The 19,724-nt window shown below is 36.5% G+C and overlaps 1 protein-coding gene across 8 annotated transcripts in view; it reads right to left on the bottom strand.

Moving 5' to 3' along the window:
* Positions 1-19,724, bottom strand: part of DLGAP1 (DLG associated protein 1) — a 414,683-nt gene that overhangs the window by 248,632 nt on the left and 146,327 nt on the right. For all 8 annotated transcript variants that reach the window (XM_009667105.2, XM_068932272.1, XM_068932269.1 and 5 more), the window contains one exon: positions 6,991-7,101. The gene's annotated coding sequence lies outside the window, so the exon portion shown is untranslated. The remainder of the gene's footprint in view (positions 1-6,990; positions 7,102-19,724) is intronic.

Below are 19,724 nucleotides of genomic sequence, written 5' to 3'. Positions count from 1 at the left end.
ATTCCCAGCCTACTTAAACTGCATCACAGTCCTCACGTAAATTTGTGGTTTAAGTGCAAAGGCAACTCAGAAAGCTTCAACAGTAAGCAGTTATGCATGTTTCTTGATGAATGATACTTTGTTAAGAATTTTTCCTGGTTTTTCCTTTTGATCTTGAAACAGTTACTGCAGCCACCCGAATCACCACTGTGGCTCTCTGGAGCCCTCAAGTCCTATACGACAGTATTCTTTGAGGTGGCCTTACTCTGAACTAAGACTATCCTGCCCCGTCCCCAAATTATTAGCCAGTTTTTAAAACCATGCCTGCAATATGTAAAAAGAAGTAAGAGTGCTTGGCAGAAAAGGGCAATGAAAGAAAAGGACGGCTAGAATCTACGCAATAGAGACAAAACAGATTGCAGAAACAGTTTAAAATAATGACCACATGGCAGAGAGGAAGTTTCAAATAAAATACAGCTTTCAGACCAGCATCATTTTATACTACCCAATGAGTTGGAAGACGGTGCCAATGTATTCTGGCTAGACTTTCACTATTCAGTAATGACAAATTTCTCTTTTCATTTTGCATAGTGCAGGCTCCTTGCCTGCAACCCTGAATTAAAAAGATTATCAAATCAGATTTTTGCTGAAATTACTGCTTTAATTGTTACTGTTATGATCATATAAGAATATAAAGACAGATCATTTAAAGACAGATTGTACTGCCTACAGTTCTTCCAGTGTGAGGGTATACAGGTACACTGCCTGGTTGCCACGAACCATTGAGAGGTGGCGAGATATCTATCTTGTGTCTATGTATGTTTATAAACTGCAATACAAACTTAAAACGTCTCTCCTTGTATCAGCAGCCTAAAAACAGTTCTGCAGGCCAGGCTGTTTCTCAAATAGAAAAACCGTTAAGGGATATGATTTAACACCATGGGAGTAAATAGGACTTCCCACCGTGCTTGATTTGAAATGTGTACTGGAAGAGAATGACGGACATAAGAGGAACGTTCCCTTTCCCAGAGTTCACGGTGTTATTATTTTTGACCCACCATGCAAGCTTTTTACAGGAATCCACTTCCAAATGTGCACACTTACAAAAACAGCTATGTTGGACCCAGCCCATTGAACTGCTGTCAGAAGTAACGGCAGAAGGAGATGCCTGAGAAAGAGTATAGAAAAGCAAAGGAAGGTAGAATACCTCTGGTATTTCCTGTGCTAAAGATAACCTCTTCTGCGGCTTGAGACCTTATGGAAGTGTTACCTATCCCTAATACCATGTCCCTTTGCCTCAAGGCTGCCAGTCAACAGTTATGCATTTGCCAGGAGGTCTGTTTTGGCTATAGCTTTTGTCGCAGTAAGAAAATGCAGGCCTAAGGAAAGGTATTTTAAAAAAGGGCATTTAGCATTCTGCAGTTAGCATAAAATAGGGAGAAAAGGCATCACAAACAGCATAAACAGGACCAATTGATTTAAAAAAGTATTTTACTTCACTTGCTTACATATTTTGGTAAATCTGACCTCTTCTGCAATCTCATACTTGTTTGGTTACTGTCTCTATGTTGTTCTGAGCCCGTACCTCTGAGTTTACAAGCCAGCTTGCTTTTTTTTTATTAAATAAATGTTTGCGTTCTGGTACGCAGAGTTTATATAAAAGCAGAAATAGGCACATTTCTTTACTCCTCCCTGATTACATACTTAAGGTGTAATATAGTCATCTTTTAAAGATTGTAGTGGTATAAAATAACTGATCTGAAGGTTACAAAATTCCTTTCTTTACTTTCACAGAAGTTGAGATCAGTCGTAAAAAACAGGACGTTCTGGAGGTCTAGGACAATTTCCATTATTGGTTTCCTATGTTTCACAAAAAATACAGTCTAGATCTTTCTTCTAAAATTCAGTCAAAAAACATCTGGATGACACCAATTGTCAAAAGACAGGAGATCAGAGAGGCATTTCTGAAATAATTTTTGATATAAAAATCATTGTATCTGTGAGGAATGGTTACAAAGTTTTGCTAGAGGCATTGAAGTTGGATTTTCTTCAGATTGATACAGAGAAACTGATAGCTTTTGCCATATCAATTTTCAGCCTTCCTCTTTATTTTGTTCTTTTTCTTCCAGGCGCATATTTAACTTATGTGAACAAATTCATCAAAAGTTTGTATCTATTCACAGATAAGTCTCTATAGTTCCTAGATATTGTTTCCTTATTTATCATTAGAAATCTTCTGAAATAATATTTTACTATATATTCCAGCACTTCTTTATCTACAGATTTTTTGCTGTCTTCTCCAGCCATATACTATGACTCCATCTTTCCTTATGCCTACATGTATTATGATTTTTTAGAGTTTTGACATTACTGTTGCCATCACGGCAAGCAAATCTGAGGAATGGCCAGGAGCAGTTTCAATATCTGCTGCATTCCAGAGGAGTATGGATTTTCCCTGGACTTCTCACTTGCCACTGTATGCAAAAATGCCCTTTGCTATTTAGATTTAATTCCATAAGAGTGCTCTTTTACGAAGCTTAAGGCCAACTGCCTCACTACTTTGTTTCCTAAGGCAAAACATCCTGAATCTTCATAAAGAGAGATCTATCAGATCTCATTGCCTACATATTCCTTCTTAAGAGTTACCTTCATCTTTTGCGTTGATGTTTGGTTTCCACATAAGTAGAGAAAGGAGTGGAATATGTAAAATGTATTTTTATTTGAAATTTCCAATTTTCCCTAATACACAAGACAATGCACCCATTTCTTTGTAATTTTAAGTTTCCAGTCTCTGATTCATGGGCTTTGTACTTTCAGTTAGAAATATTATTCAAATAATAAAAAGTCTTATCTACATTTTCTTAAAAAATAAATGAAGAAACAAGTTCTGATTGTTCAGTTAGCCCCTGAAAGTTTATTTTTCTTTACATTTTATTTCACTATCTTTGCCTCATCTATGCTTCTCTGCCTTCTCAGTATACTTTACCTGAGGCAGTAACAACTTCTCCCCTCATTACAGCTATATCTGTTACCTTCACATTAGCATTTTTAGTAAAATATCAAACACTTCCTTTTGTACTGCATCAAAGACTATCATATCTTTTAACTCGTAATTTGTTCTCTAGGTCGTGTCCTTTTTCCCTAAGGAACTTTAAGTCCAAAAGCCCAAGACTGCTGCATAATTAGACCATATGAAGTGTCCAGTATCCTATCACTCTAACAGTGACCTAAGACAGGAAGACCTTAAGATCTCCTTTTCTTTTATACCTTCTGCTTATAGAGGATCAATTATATTATTTTTATTTGGGCTCATTAGAGTTCAGTTTCTTCCTCATCCCTAACACATTTCATATAGATTCTTTGCATCTAACTTAAAAGCCTAGTCATCTTCTCCCTGTTTATAACCATGCTTTGATTTTAACAGCATATTTGAGCATATTGAAGTTCCACCTGCAATTTCCTTTAAAAAAAAAAAATCACAAAAATAGAGGAAAATGAGGGTCTATGTTGATCCTATATTCCTTATGAAAATAGCTGGAGCACGCCCTCTTCTTTCTTATGAATGTGTTACTGGTCAAAATACCTTCTTTAATGACAGAATGTTTTCTTTTGTATTCCTTCTTGAGAGATTGGTTATGTCCCTACCTGCCTCCTTTTGCCTCAAGCACAAAGCACCCTTTACAGAAAGGCAATAAGCTGATAGGATGCCTTGCGGGAACCGATGTTTCTTCTGAGAATCATCTGTACCCTCATGGGACTAGTTAGCTTCTGACATTTTGTCAGTTCACAGATATTCTAAAATGAATGATATGTATTTTTGCAGTTCAGTAGCGTTTTGGTCACTCATGTTATTGCATCCCCCAATATTTCTCAACTTTCCATTTTTATTAGCAATAAATTCTCTCTCCAACCACTCTATATATTTACCATAAAAATCACCTGTTTGTCCTCTCTTTCCCCTGCATTCTCTCATATACTCCTCTATATTGAAATAAGTTCCCGTGACACTTTTACTCCCAACACTCCAGTAAAAAAAGCCTCTATTCCACCCTCCAAGGAATGACACTTTTGCTTCTGGGGAATAAGTAGAGGGGTTAGTATATTAGCAGGAAAGGACTGTGCGCATAGGCTGTTGTGTGTGTAGGTAGCTTTTTGCTAAGCTGAATGTATGCTACAAATATTCCTCTGTACCAGACTAACAAGTTCCAGGTGTTTTCTCCTCTACTTTTTTTGGTTCTTCACCCTCAAGTGCTGAAGATGATACTTACACTGCTAGATAATAAGTACCCTATCCAAAAGTTGGTGGATCAACTGAATAGGTAGAATCTATAAAACATCTAAAAAAAGGATCAATTTTAATACTACAACTAACTCCAAAGTTTACTCCTTAATCATTAACAAGGAAACTACTGATATTCAGGTGAACTCCAAGTAAAATTATGGGAAAAATGGTACACAAAAATGTCAAGATGTACGTGCAGAGACAACCTGTATCTTGGCATTTCTTCATTTTTGCACAGCTGACTGGACAGCCTTAATAATGTTCTTATGGTATCATTCTTAACTTCCTTGGCCTTTCTAAAAGGAAAGTTGTTCTCACAAACTTATCTTATGGTAAGCACCAACATTCACAGGGTTCAGCAGAAGGCTTGAAACCTCTCTTCCCCTGACGAGACGTCTGTGCGATGAGAGAATTTATTTTGCTGAAGTGATTTCACACTTGTTCATTGGCAGGAAAGAAGAGAAAAGCACAAGACTCCTCAGGCTCCAAAAGGAGTAAACTGTAATGGCTATTCTGCTCCCCCACCGCAAGCCCAAGGACTAAGTTTTCCAGTCCTATCTCTTCCAGTCTGTTCTGGGCCCAGTATAATCTTCTTTCTGATTCCTTACCCTCTGTCCTACCCTCCTTTCTGCCATTCTTTTGTTTTCCTCTTCCATCACAGTCTTTCCCTACAGACTGTTTCCAATCTTAGCTTCACTACAGCTCTGGTTTGTGGTTTTGTGTTTAATTTCTCTTCCTTTCCCTTATGTTTTTAGGCCTAAGTTTCTTGCCAAATTTCAGGATTTGTTCTTGAGCTGGTGTCAGCAGCAAGACAGAGGAGAACCCTCTGCTAATTCCAGCGCCTGAAAGAATGGCAGTGACTAGTTGTTTCTTGGCTGTAAGAGGATGCCCTCAGTTTGGGTACAGCACATGCTCAAATCCAGATGCACATAATAGTCAAATTTAAGCACAGCCTGACAAACTGAACACTGGCAATGCTGGAGATAGTTGTTTTTTACCTGGACCGCAGGCAACCAATGGGATAGAATCCTTACATTTCATAAAGAATTGTAATTGATACAGAAACATGTAGGCGGTTAGCAGATGTATCATTAGGAAAAATACATGTCTATGTTAAAAAAGGAGCTTTTACTTGGGAAAATCACAGTAGTGAAAACATTAAGGATCACATTTTCAAGGAAGTTTTAAACTTGTTTTACAGATGGCTAAACTGAGGGAAAGGTAGCTGAGCTGACCTAATAGTCTGAATACTCAGAAAATACATGCTAGTTCCAAGTCCTATTCTCTAAAGGATATGCAACACTTTTTCTAACATATACATGCAAAATATATGCAATACATGTCATACTTGCCATGTATAGGTACATACATATGTGCTATGTACATAGAGAATCATGCATACACACATATGTATAGTAAATGACAGTGAATATAGTTTTACAGCTTTGGATATGCTGCAGCAGCAGCATAATGAGTTTATTAAAATATAAAGTAATTTTTACTGCTGGTTTGTACCCTTTTTTTAGAGTGATCAAATTAACTTTTCAGCATGGATTCTAGACTAGTATTCTAACAAATTCATTTTCTAAGTAAGTAAGGAATGTATTAAATGTATTAAATGTATTAAATTTCTCTAGGAAAGACAAAACAATGAGTAAATAACACTCGAATCATACGAAGAATATTCCAGAGATGTAAAACATTGTATTTAATAACTCAAACTTACTGTCTGCTCAGGTACATTTACAAGTTTTTGAAGTACAGTATAATACCTAACTAATCTTGATATATCCATAAATATTTATAATAATGTCAGTAAATGAACTTGTTACTGAACTATAAAGAGCTGAATATAGCATAGTTCTGAGAGTTACTTTTAAAGCCATATCAAATCATAAGCAGCATGACTATCACTTTAAGAAGAAATGTAAATTAAAAACTCTCCCTTTTTCTAGTGCATTTATGCTTAAAACTATTGTGTGATAATACAGAAACAGAGTATACAACATTCAACTTTCTTTTGCCTCCATTTAATTAATTTTGTGAAATACCTTTATTTTACTCTGTGTATACATCCCACCAGTATGCCATTTGTGCCCGACAGGCTAGAGTTGCTAGAGGTCTACTTATCTACAGTGCATCTACCAGGTTGATATGGTCCCGTTTTCCTGCAGCATTTACTTGAAAAAAAGCTGTGGAACTGTGGAAGAAGTTCCCTCACTGTGAGAGCTCCTCCAGGCCATTTCAGTGTTGCTTCCAAGATGCTGCAACCGCTCCCCCATGCTGTCTTCTGTACTTTCTTTTTGGCTCTGATCTTTCTCTTTCCTTACACTCCTCTAGGCCAAATCAGTCCTGTCTCTCATACTCTCTAATCTGGCTCCACAGCTGCAGTACACCTAGCCCTATGGGGCTCTGCACAACATTTAAGTTTATATGCAACGTTCTTCTGTTCATGTCAAACTCATGAAAATAGTTCACAAAGGCAGACCAACAGTCACAGGCAGCTGATGTTAACACTGTGTGCAGCCTGCAAGCCTAGATAACAACAAAGACTGGCTATCGCATATATAATCTCCTAAGCCCAAAACAGCTTGCCTTCATGTCCAAAGCAGCTCACAACTTGGAATCAGTTTCCTGCCTTTTACATACAAACCTGGGGAAAACACGAACAAAAGAGATGCAGAAGCAGATCAAGGAAAACGATCAGAGAGTAAGAAGAAAGGACTCACCTCCTTTAGTCACTTTTCCATTTTAATTTGTTTCAATGCTTAGAGAGGGAAGAGATTTTTTGCACGCTCTTTAATTCAGATGTCAGTTGCAATATTTGATGCTTGACTGTTCTGAAACATAATCAAAGTGTAACAGTTAAAACTACTAGCCTGAAACAAGATAAAAATTATTAACATCGCAAGCAGCTAATTGTTCACCCATTAAAAGTCGCAGCAGTGTTGAGAGGTTTTTATACCAAAGCTCTGTGGCAAGATTTCTATATGGTACCATGCTGCACATCCTCTCTTGCTTGCAAGAAAAAAGCACAAATAAGAACATTTAGAATTTACAACGCTGCATTTGTGGTGGCAGCTAAAATGATTTACTCTCCCTGCACAACATAAGAACAAAGTTTTCCAGCTCTTTTACAAAATCAGTACAAGGCATGTTACACGTGTGTTTGCCCCAGTAATCTACTGACTCTGTCTGTAAGCTCTCCTCTCCCCTAGTCTCATCCCACTACCCACTTTTCTTGCACTACATAAGCCCCATGGAGTCTTATCACCACTGTCTGGAAAAGCAGCAGAGCAATGGTGAAGGAACTTGACCAACAAACCTGCCTAACGTAGCCGTATACATGGCACTTCCTCACCAGCATCTCATGGGTTGCTGAAAAAATTGCAATGGCAAATCAATGCACATTTATATATACAAATTTTAAATGTGATATAAACTAAAAATACTTATTTCCAAGCCATTTTCTTTCTCTGATAAGGAAATTTCCTCTTTTTCCAATTTGTTAAAGTCGTACCTATGTTTATCCCTCCTTAGTTCTCCAGTACTACTTATTGAGACTTACAAAAATAAATGTCTTTCCTCTGTGCTCTATATTTGAGTTCTGAGTCACCTCACTATTTTAAGTTTTGTTACTCATCACTTAAAGTTTTATCTTATTTTATTGTTTTTTATGTAAACAATTCATAAGCACAAAGCAGAATAAGCACAAACTTTTTTCTTGTAAATGCAGTTTACAGCATCAATCACATTTTTATTTGTACTGAAAAGCAAGTTAGAAGAGAGGAAAAAAACATTGTTGACCGTGGCTTTGATACTAGCCTCAGATTGTACGAAGGTACAATCAGTACAAAAGCCTCTTGATGCTCACTCAAAGAAATACCTTTCCACAGACCCAGAGTTGACTAATAGACTGTAGTTGCCAGAATAACAAGTAAAACATTTCAGAGGAAAAATAACCTAGCAATATTACAAACTCATGATTATAGGGCCAGAGGAGAGGAAAACGATCTGATCTTCCATTTCACATAGGTCAGAGAACTTCCTTAAATGAACTCCTTTGGAAATGGAAAGCATATCCTCGAAAAGTAACAAGCATTGGATTGAAGTTCTTCCAAATAGCTACAAAGAGGACAGCAAGAGCCTCTACACACAAGATAAGTTTACTTCTGGGAATACTTTAGCTCCAAAAGAAGTCAAACTGATGTAGACTGCAGTCTGCACTTCGTTATTGTCTTTTACCATAAAATCCATTTCCAAAATGAACCACGTTCTGACACCAGTTCAGAATCTCTGGAATTAACGCCAGTATAGAAACACATTCCACTAATTTTCCAATGGCAGCACTTTGTGCGTAGTTGGCTTTGAGGACATGCCTCTTCCTTGAGGTATACAACCAGCTTCAGGGTACTTAAAAAAGTCTAAAACCAACTTTCCAGTTCTTACTGTACGGTCAGGAACTACATACGTTTGATGCCTTCTTGATGATTTTTGATGAATTTGATGATTTTTATTTTTTGGTTACGCAGGTTTTTATGTCAAAAGGGGGAGAAAAACATGTTTAAAGCAGGAAGAGGTAAAGGTAAAAACAGAATGATCGGCAGGGGGATCAGGGGAGAGGTACAGAACCAGAAGCTATTTCTAAATCGTTTTGGAAATTTACTAATTTCCAGCAGACAGAATCCCTTTTAGGTGAGGACTATAATTTGACTGTGATACTGACTACATCATAATTATTTTGAGTTTTCCCTGAGAGTATAAAATTGACAGAGTATATTTAATTGTAGCAAGTATACGGGATTGATTTTTCCATCTAAGATCCCCTCGGGGAGCTTTCAAAGTTAAATCTCTACAGGATCAAGTCAGGCATGTGTTTATGCACAGCCTTTGCTTTTAAGGACTTCTGTGAAGCCATTGAAACTCACATGTTTGAGGACAGTCATATGCTTGAGAACGCTTCTGATGTGGGGTTTAACCTCTTAGCTGATACTGCTCTTCCAGATGAATGAATGTTTAACGTGGCAAATATGTTTAGTAATGACAAAGAGAGAGACTGAGGTCAGGAAATGAAAAGGTATCACCTGCATCACGCAGGTGTGATCACATGGCAAGCCACTGCCTAAAATGAGTAAAAGGAAGTTCCTGCAAATTTAAATGCATTTGAAACATACATGATACAGTTTTCAGAGATGGTCACAGATTTGTGTGCTTCAAGCTCTGTACTACAGGAAGTATTATACGAGTCAATAGCCCAAACTGAATCAATATTGTTCTAATAGTTTTAAAATTTGTTTAATTCTTCATCCCTTTGCTATTGATTCTTCCTATTTGTAAATACCCATGCTTGCTAGCCTTCTTTGTTCACCTTCCCAAACTTTTTTTCTAAGTGAGAGGTACAACCAGAGAAGGTTCACAGATGAGCAAGATGATGATGGAAGGTACAGAATGATTCCTGTTCAAGGGACAAATGAGTAACCTGGTCTCTTCAGTCTAGAAAAGAGATAAATGAAACATGGAAGTCAATAAAACCGTGAGTAGCATGGAGAGGATATTGTTCATTGCCTCTTCCAGTGCAAGAACTAGAAGGCATCAAATGAAGCTGTTAAGAACCACATTCATATGAGAGAAGAAAACAAAACAAACACACACACTTCCTGCAGTGTGTAGGCAAGGTGCGGAACTACGTCCCGCAGGATGTTGTGGATGTTGAATCCTGAGTTCAAGAGAAGTCTGGACAAACGTGTGAAAATTAAATCCCCTGAAATAAACTAACTATAAATGTACAGAAACATCCAACTCAGAAACAATCTAAGCTATAGATGGCTGGAGGTGAAGAGCATACCATCATGGTATATTTGTCATGCTCTTATATCTTTATTTTGGCCTCTGATACATGGTTAGAAACAGTATATGGGCCAGATGGACCTTTGACTTTGACATTACGGTCATTTTTGTGTTCTTTCTATGGTATAACTAACAAGGTGTCCAAACCAACCTCCCTACTTGGCATACAGGAAAAAAGAAGCCTAATTGAATAGATGGTGGGCAGGAATCAAATATTCCCTAAAAATTGCATTTTTAGGTCGAAATGTTTACATCCTTTTGAACAATGTTTAACTGAAGTCCAGAAGTTCAAACAGCAGGGTATCTATCTGATCACTTTTGACTGGTTTCAAATTGACATTTTTTCATGAAACAATGAGACATTATGAATCGACTTTTGCTCAGAGTGAATCCTAGAACTGCTTCAGAATCTAGAGTCACCACCATAGCAGGAGTCAGATTTACAACCTTCAATTTCAGCACACAAGAGTGACCCAAATTTCTATCACATCTGCCTAGCTCCTGTACACCATACCATTTACAGAAAACAGATTATCTAAAATCAGTTTTTAGGTGACAAGTACTAACTTAACTGCCCCTATGTCATTCCATCTAGATTTTGGTCAGAAAGACATCTGGAGAAGAAAAGGAGGAAAGCACCTGGAGAAGGTGCCCAGGGAGGCTGTGACATATCCATTCTGGGAGGCATTGAACACACAGTTGAACAAGACACTCTGTAGCTTGATCTAATTTTGACACTGGCCCTGCTTGAGCTGGGGCTTAAACTAGATGACTCCCAGTGGTTCCTTCTGACCTAAATTATTCTATAATTCTGAGAAGTAGACTTTCACCACTGCTGTACCACTTTTGTGCAAAATATCAATTCACAGTACTACCATTATCATTAAACTAGACTTCAGCGAAAAAAATGAAGGGTAGGTCTTCAACTATTCTATTATGCAGTAAGCTGCTTTTTTTCTGCATGATGCATCTTTACATTCCCAGGAAGCTGCTGTCATGTGCCATTTTGAATTAACAAGGACACACTGTAAAGGAGATGGATTTTTTACTTGTTTTTTTTTTCTTTTTGTTTTTACCACATTTGTTATTTTTATTAATTAAAAGTAATTCACAATGAAAGTGGATGACTATCCATCTTTCTGTAAGGAAAATCAGGACACCAAACAACTACAACAGCCCAAAGCTGTTACATTACAAACACATAATTAGATGGGCTCTATATACAGATATCCTCAGATGTTCAGAAGAGTCCTCTTTCAGAACATAATTTAGTGCATATCAAGCCACTAGTATCAACAATTTTTCACTTTTTAGTTACTGGACAGAAGCTTCAGATATGTGCTACCTAAATTATAGCAAAACAACAATAATCACAGAAACAAGGACCACATAGTAACTACTGATGAATGAACTTCTGAAAATTTAATTAGCACTATACCAGTGTGGTAGTAACGGGAATACCATAAAGCTTAAAAATGAGCACAAAACTCAACCTTCTTCCTTTAAAGCCACGGCAGCAATATTACACTCACTTATTCCACCTCATTTGTAAAATTAACAGTCTCCCTCAGACAATTAAAAATCATGCTGAGTACTGAGCCACAGTAAATTACAAATATAATTAAGTAAATAATATGAAAGCCCAAGTCCCTACTTAAATAGGCTGCCAATTCAGCTAATCCAAGCACAGCAAATATTAATGCAATATTTCAATGTCTACAGCTCAGCTACTGATGTATAGTAATAATAATGCATTAAGATTTTGTCCTTAGTCAGAGCAAACTGATTATTTTCCCCAAGACAACTGGAGCACTGAATTCTCAATACTAAGCTGCTCATATCTTTTGTCTTCCTGCTACGTTTAGCCTGATTGTACTTGCCACCAATTACACACACAGTCTTCTGACTGTACTTCACTCTAAACTGAAAAAAAACCCAACCTGAAGATATTTAACCGTAAAGGATTAAAATCAATGCAGATGAAAAGGCTCTGTAAAGTGTGCTTTTTAATTATGCTATTTTAGGAAGTCAATAGACAATCACCACTGGCATTCACTTGCTTCTGCTTCCAAAGTAGAAATGATTCATATCTTGAGAAAACCTTCTGATTTCAGTAGCAAGCACACCAACGATAAAGTTTTAAATTCTGAATCACCGACAACTTCAGATATGTACTCTGCAAGAAATGCAATGGGTCTAAAATTATGCTGACAGCACATGTCACTTGCCAACAACGTATGCTAGCTCTGATATGCACTGCTATCTGTTTACGAGCTCACAGCGGAACGATTAAATACGATTTAGTTCATTCAAACTTAAAATATGTATTCATACCATCATACAGCAGTGTGTGAATGGCAGACATTTCACTGTCTCATAGCAGTTGCATCATTCTAAGCCCAACCTCATAAATATTAATTGCTTTTGAAACTGATTTAGAAGTCTGTACATGACATAAAGGAAAAAGCCAAGCACAGGCTCAGTGTCAATCCACAGGTGGTCTGAAACATTCTCTATGAAATATTCTTACATCAGCACCAGCGTGAGGTTCTGCAGTCTCATCTAGCTGGAGGTGAATAGTTCTAATTTGCTTTTCAACGTAACTGAAAATAACAGTTTTGTAAAGCCTTAGTATTTTCAAAACTGTTTTGTAAGGAGAGGCTTTCACAGCTGCTTACGCAAGAATGCTCTATATTTCTTACTGTGTCTGCATGAAGACATGAAGTGAGTTCAAAAATACAAAATAGAGGCAAATTTTTAAAAATCGTAAAAATACTTTCTTCTGAAAGCATCAGAAAAAAAAACAGCACTGAAATTTTGCACATTTTTAATAAGAATAGCTGCAAAGCACAAAATTAACTAGTGTGCTAAAGGGAGGAGTCGCAACATTTATAATCGTGCTCACTCCTAATAGCTGTGGTATTATTCATACTAAGGACTCCTCACCAGGCTTGGCTCAAGTCTAGTAGGCAGAAGTACTTCTGGCGATGTGAAAAATCTCTCGCCTCACATTGATTACAGAGGATGAGCCAAGCAGTTATACCAAACACCACTGTGGCTGTCATGCTGAAATGTCAACAGAGTGTAAGAAATGGCTAGACCTAGCAACTAGTGACCTGGCTTGCAGTCAATATGATCCCACCAGCAACAGCGTTAATGGCATGAGCAACAGAAGCTCGTGATATATATGACATATATCATGACATATATAATGATATCCTCATCAAATTTATAGAACACATTAAAAGTCAAGGTCAGATAGCCTGTTTCTGGTTTCCAGGCAAGGAAACAATGAACAAACATTTTAGGTATAATTATTATATAACGAAAATTCAGTATGTAATACTGTATGGAGGCGAGCCAGTCTGCCTCTCGTTACCATTATAAATGTTTGTATATATATATATATTTAGTCACATTGTGTGTGTGGTGGAAGTCTCTGTGTTGTATCTGTACAGTCAAATGAACTATTTAAAAAACGATAGTTTTTTCTTTCATATGCTGTTATACATCTCACGCAACTTCTGCTTAAAATACCTGCTCATAATAGAATTACTTCTAACAAACTCTGCTAATTTTTAAAAACTGATGAGACTCAAGCAACATTTCCACAAATGCCTAATGGTCCTTCCCAAATTATACTGGTCTCAAAAAGGATGGACAATATTCACTTTTGGTTACAAAAAAATGTATGGCCTAATTCCTATATACAACCTCTGAAATGAGAAACCTTAAAAAAAAAAAAAAAGACTTTAAAATAGTGAGAATAATTTTAAGAAATTTATTCTCTTAGAAGTAATTCTCTTCTTCCTCAGTCTTCCATGAAGATGAACTCCCTCAGTGATGTCATAAAGTTACAGGTTCAGAGATATTAATACAGCACCCCAAATTTTCAAATGTTTTCTCATAATTTACAGACACATACTGGCAGGGTGCAGTCTAAAAGTACTTCTGCCACTCACAGGAGAGCTGTGGAATGTGAGCAGAGTTTCACTTCGATATCAAGCGTGGTGGCTTTCTCCATATTACTTACAAAGTCTTAACATAGCATCATCTCACTCTCACTTCTGAGAATATGCACGCAAAGACAATACCAGGAACAGTGCAAGAATTACTGTATTTCTAAACCTTGGTCAGTTTTCAGACCTCTCTTCCTCTAAATAACATTAAAAGGGCAGTAGAAATCAGAGGAAACAAAAAACAAGATGTTTTGGTTTTCATAAATTGAAATACATCATCCAGAATTTAAATATGCATTTTAAATATGTTCAGCTCATGTTTGTACTGTATTAAGTCCTACTTTCTGCTTTCTCAGACAAACATAAATCACCTCAAAACCATATAGTTAGCAGTCTACTTTTGGGGAAACTACTGTGAACATTCTCTTAAATCCAGTTTTTATCGAATTATTAATATTTAAAATATATCTTTTATGATGTTGGTCTAAGTTATTTTCACTATTTACATATTTTTATTTTCAGAAACAAATTTGTGTGTATGTCAGTAAAACTACATGCTTCTTCCACCATTTAAAAAAAATGAGAGCAGCACAACATTTGTCCAGGCAAAGTCACAGATGCAATCTGTGCATATGGAAATTAAGAGTTATCGTAAAATAACACAAAAGCTAAAAAGCATTTTGAATAATATTCTCAATTCAATTGTAGCTAAGGTTCACTGTAAATAAAAATGTACTCCACGTAAACAATGCACATTCTATATAACCTATCTATATATCATAGTGCAGTCTGATTAGCCAAGCTTATTGCTAGGGGACAAGCTTGAATCTATGCCTAATATTGATTGGCATTTATTGCACCAATATCGCTGTTTTGGGGTAACTCTGAGGATATAACCAGAGACAACACAAGGTAAAGTCAATATTATTTCCTGTGATAGACTAGATCCTTCCCTCAGTCATGGTGGACAACAACCATCTACCATGCATTGAAATGCACTTTGCTTTGAAACACTGAAAACCATTTGCATTTACAACCTAAATAGCAGTTATGATGCATTTAAACAGCTTTTGATAATGAATGTTAAAAAACTGCATCCAGCTGTTACAGGGAAAAAAATCTTAATTTAACGGTTGAAAATATACAGTGTTGTAAAGAAACCTACTTGTGCAGCAGAATTAGAAATCTGCAAACAAGGGCATACTTTGATAATCTAGTCATGATGTTTCATAAAAGGTAACTTTCCTAATAACATAAATGTAACAGACCATCTTTCAAAATTTTTAAGAGCATATTTATTTCTCTTTACCATTTCCTGGTGAAAAATGTCCCATTGCTTTTTTTCATCTGGTCCATGCCATCCCCTGTTTGCTTTGGGGCCAAAGCTAAACATCACTGGGCATAAATATGTTGGAGGTTATCCCTGCAAATTGTCATAGTTAACACTTTGTCATCTCCTAGCTAATAGTTTTCCCCTATGGTTTTTTGTTCAGCCATCCTCCATTGACATTACCTAAACTCAAGCCTCCAAACTCGCCACACAGTGCTCTGAACGCCATACCTTAGGTGGAAAAAACTTGTCAACAGAAAACATATTAGCTTTCTAAAGGAATGCCTCAACGCATGCTACACTGGCTGGTAAATGAAGAAAATTTACTGCTGTATGGATTCCCACCAAACTGAACTGCCCTAGTCATTCAAGGCATAGCAGGGGCCATGTGTTATGTCCTGCACAATTACCCATTCCTTCAGTTCACAAAGAAATTTTTTTTTTTAAATTGGTGTAAGCTATAAATTTTGTCCCCTCCAAAGGTTGAGAACAGAAGACTCAGGCAAGTTTAAACTACCTTGTTAACAGAACTAGTTTACAAGCCTATACAATAATTTTGTGCCACAGGCATAAATCACAGCAAGTGGTCATATGTAGGTTCCCATTCCACACACGAGCACATGAAAAATTGCAGTGTATCAGGTTTATCCTTATTAGCTATAACTTAATCACATTAACAAAAAAACCCAGAACCCCTTTGTTTTTAACCAACTAATTTTGCTAACTCTGAAACAGAGACTAAGGAGTTTAAACAAATGCCTTTAAACAATCAATACCCTTGAGACAGCTGTTACCCTGACAATATCACTAGGTTGATCCCAACAAAGTTTTTTTTTTATATCGTGCTAATGAGCAAGACACATTAAGATGATCTTGTGGAGTGGGAATGTGGTACCTATGTCATAGGAGTTTACTGCTGGCCCCTCTTTGCTCACACTGGCTGCCAATTTTGCTGTTGATTTCAATGAGAACATGAAGCGAGAAGCTTCTTGAAATCCCACACTATGTTATCAGGTTTACTTTACCTAACTACACAAGCACTGGTTTTCAATTATGAAAAGTTATCTGTAAGAAAATTAAAGATATCACCTAATTAGGAGTACTTTTAATACATATTCTTGCTTGTAGACTTCAGAGCAAACCAGTATACAAGAGGTTCCTGGATCGTACAAGCACAAAGAAGTAGTACAAGCACAAGAGGAAGTACTACTCCTGTAATTGCTTGTTGCTTTTGCTTGATTAATTAGTTTATTAACTGCTTGATTAGTTAGTTTGTGCAGTACTTTGAAAAATGTAAAGCAGCAATAAATGCTAATTAATTGCATTATTTATGTAACATTCAACTGCAAATTGCACACAAGTAATAAAACCTATAAATATGAAATGCATAATGCTGAAGAAAGCTTATATTGCTGGTGAACTTCCTTCATCAGGCATAAAACAACTGGGAAGCAGTCACAGGTAGCAAACAATAGGCTAGCAATGCAGAAAGTAGGTTTTACTGTGAGTGACAGAAACAAGAGATAAGGTGAATGAATGGTACATAAAAGTGCTGCCCGACGGCTTATATTAAGGAGAATGTACGGTGGAAAAGAAGCAAAACAGGAAAGAAAAATGACAGTTTCATCAAATTGCAAACGAGAGGTAATAATTTCAACATCCCCTGTGACAGAATAGTTCTATCTGTTATTATAAGCTCTGGTGAATGCTCAGACCAATTCATGAATTAGATCATTTGATGCAGCAGTGCTTAGTGCAGTAAGGTTGGAGGGGTAAAGGTGCTTCTGCTGGTGCTTTTTGATGACCTGATGAATCCGCTCTAACTGGAACAGTGGTTACTGCTGTCAGAAGCACTTAAAAGCGGAGTGACAAAGGGCAGACAGGCTATTTATCATTTTTACCAAGCCCAAGATCATGCATAAATGTATGAAGAAAACTGAACAGAGTACCTATTGATGGTAAAAATAGCAGATGAAAGGGTCAAGCAGTATGAAACACGCAGAGAGAGATATATCTACTGCTCTAAGAACAAAGCTAACTTGAGTGCTATGAAAACACCTGCAAGGATGCAAAGAAAAAGAAACTTTACATCATTTATGCCAGAAGTCATGCATTTGAGAGTACACCTCACAAGAAAGAAAAAAATACTGAAGTGTTCTATAAGTGAAAATAAAACCCTCCTGAAATACTTCTGCCACCAGTTTCACTGGTTAAATTAAATAAAAAACAATAATGAGAGTTTAAATGTACATCTAGGTAAATCAAAGATATACTCAAAGTTTATGGAACTAAAGACCAAGGGAAATTAACATATCCTTCACCTCAAGTAAGAATGCTGACATTCTTAAATACTATTTTTTTCTGTAATACTTAAAGTTTTCCATATAATATTAAGAGTTTTAAACACAAAACATTATGAACGGGTGGATTTTTCTAACTTATTTTTGGTCAGTTTATTTTATTCAGCCTGCAAGTATATGTAGAAAGGTGTGTAAGGATGATTTAGTAGCACAATATATAGCATTTTTTTATGTTCCTTTAAATACTGAAAATGCTGAAAAATCTCATGGATTTTTGTCTTAAGAGACAAAAAAGCCCATTACAATACATTTACAATACATTTAATATTACCATTGTTAAATCTGTCTAATAATGCACAGAAAGTCCATCAGAGTTCATTTGTAATCTTAAATTCATTTGCTCTGTCTTATTATGAGCCATTATATTCCATTTCTGTGAACATATTCTACTGAGTTTTCCTCTCATTGCTTTGGAAAATTAACATTGTTTTCATTATTTTTTATTTATTAAATTCTTTTTAAGATACAGTGCTAAGGCAAACATGGATGAAACTTCTTAGGTACTCCATATTTTCATAGGTTGTTTTTGATAATGAAGGACTAATACCTAGCAAGCAGAGTTTCATTATTCTGGAAGGTATTACAACTACCCTCTTTCCCTAAAGAAGTTTGAAGTGAAACGTAGATCAGAGTTTTAACATAATGGTCATGAAACGTAGGAAAAATTGGTTAGTCCAGACCCCACAGTGGAACTGGCAGGTCTTCAGCACAACTGCTTCAACATACTGATCCTACCTTCTTGCACTGCTTTAGTTCCCCAGCAGTCATAGATACTGTGACACATGGCACTGAGCAGCCATACTCTCTGCTGATTGTTTCTTATATTTGTTGGTACTTGTACTTTTTATTGACTAAAGCCACATAATCTCCAGGTAAGGAAGACGATCAAGTAATACTGACTATCAAAAAGGCTAGAGAATGTGTAAGCTTCCAACTAAATTTTGTCTTCTACCAAGCCATTACAGAGGAGTCTGGGCCTACCCTAGTCACAGGCTGCTAATGGGTGACAATTCGTTAGTGTTAGTAGCTGTTCTTTCTTTCTTTCCTAATGCTGACAGAAGACTCAGGATACAGCACAACTTGCATTATGCTTAGATTATGGGGTTTTTTTTTGTAATCATGAGTCTAGAAACCATTTTCTTTAATGAAAGCTGAAATTATGATTCTTTCTTATGTTGACACTTACGGTATAGCTAAGCCACATTGAGGAAAGCAGAGCATGTGAGTCTCAGCAGATCCTACACGCTCATGTTTTGAGCATAAGGAAAATATGCTTTGAATGGTAGGTCATTCTAGTCTTTAAGGAAATGCATATGAACATCACTTCAAAAAGGTTTGAGGTTTTTTTTTTGTATTTCATAATTCTTTCAGAAGATAACGCTTCACGGCAAAATGAACATCTTCAGTTTCTCTACAGTTTAAAACTTTTATCTTATTCAAGTTGGTACCTTCTTGCAGTCATTGCAAGCTTTTTGTAAGTAGCTTGCTATTGTATATGTCTATGTATTAGTGAAAAAAAAATTCAATGGTGTGGTTTTAAATAACTATTTTGGCCATCTGGAGAAAGTCTACAGTTAATAGATCTTGTGTCTTGTTAGCTGAACACAACTGCCTACACATACTAAAACTTGACCGTGCGGGGCATGAAATAATTGTTTTATGTGTAAAGTGACATACTAATTGCTCACCTCTGCAACTAGCACGTTTACTTGCTCCTATACAAGAAACCAAACCAGAGTGCTGGCAACCATCTATAGTGAGGTTGCACAAGAGCTGCTGATGATTAGAATCTCGGGCTAGCAAATCTCACAGAAGTCCCCTAGATGCCCGAAAACACCCCCAACAGATAAAACTTCACGATATGCTATAGAAAATAAGAATTGTATTGTTTAAGCTTCTGATGACATGCTGGATGTTACGTGATGCATGACCAACAATCCTAATGAAAACTTTCTAACACAGTTGAC

The sequence above is a fragment of the Struthio camelus genome, chromosome 2, assembly GCF_040807025.1.
Source record: "Struthio camelus isolate bStrCam1 chromosome 2, bStrCam1.hap1, whole genome shotgun sequence".
Lineage (NCBI taxonomy): Eukaryota > Metazoa > Chordata > Aves > Struthioniformes > Struthionidae > Struthio > Struthio camelus.
Note: the sequence above shows the minus strand (reverse complement) of the source record. Positions and strands in the feature narration are given on the sequence as shown.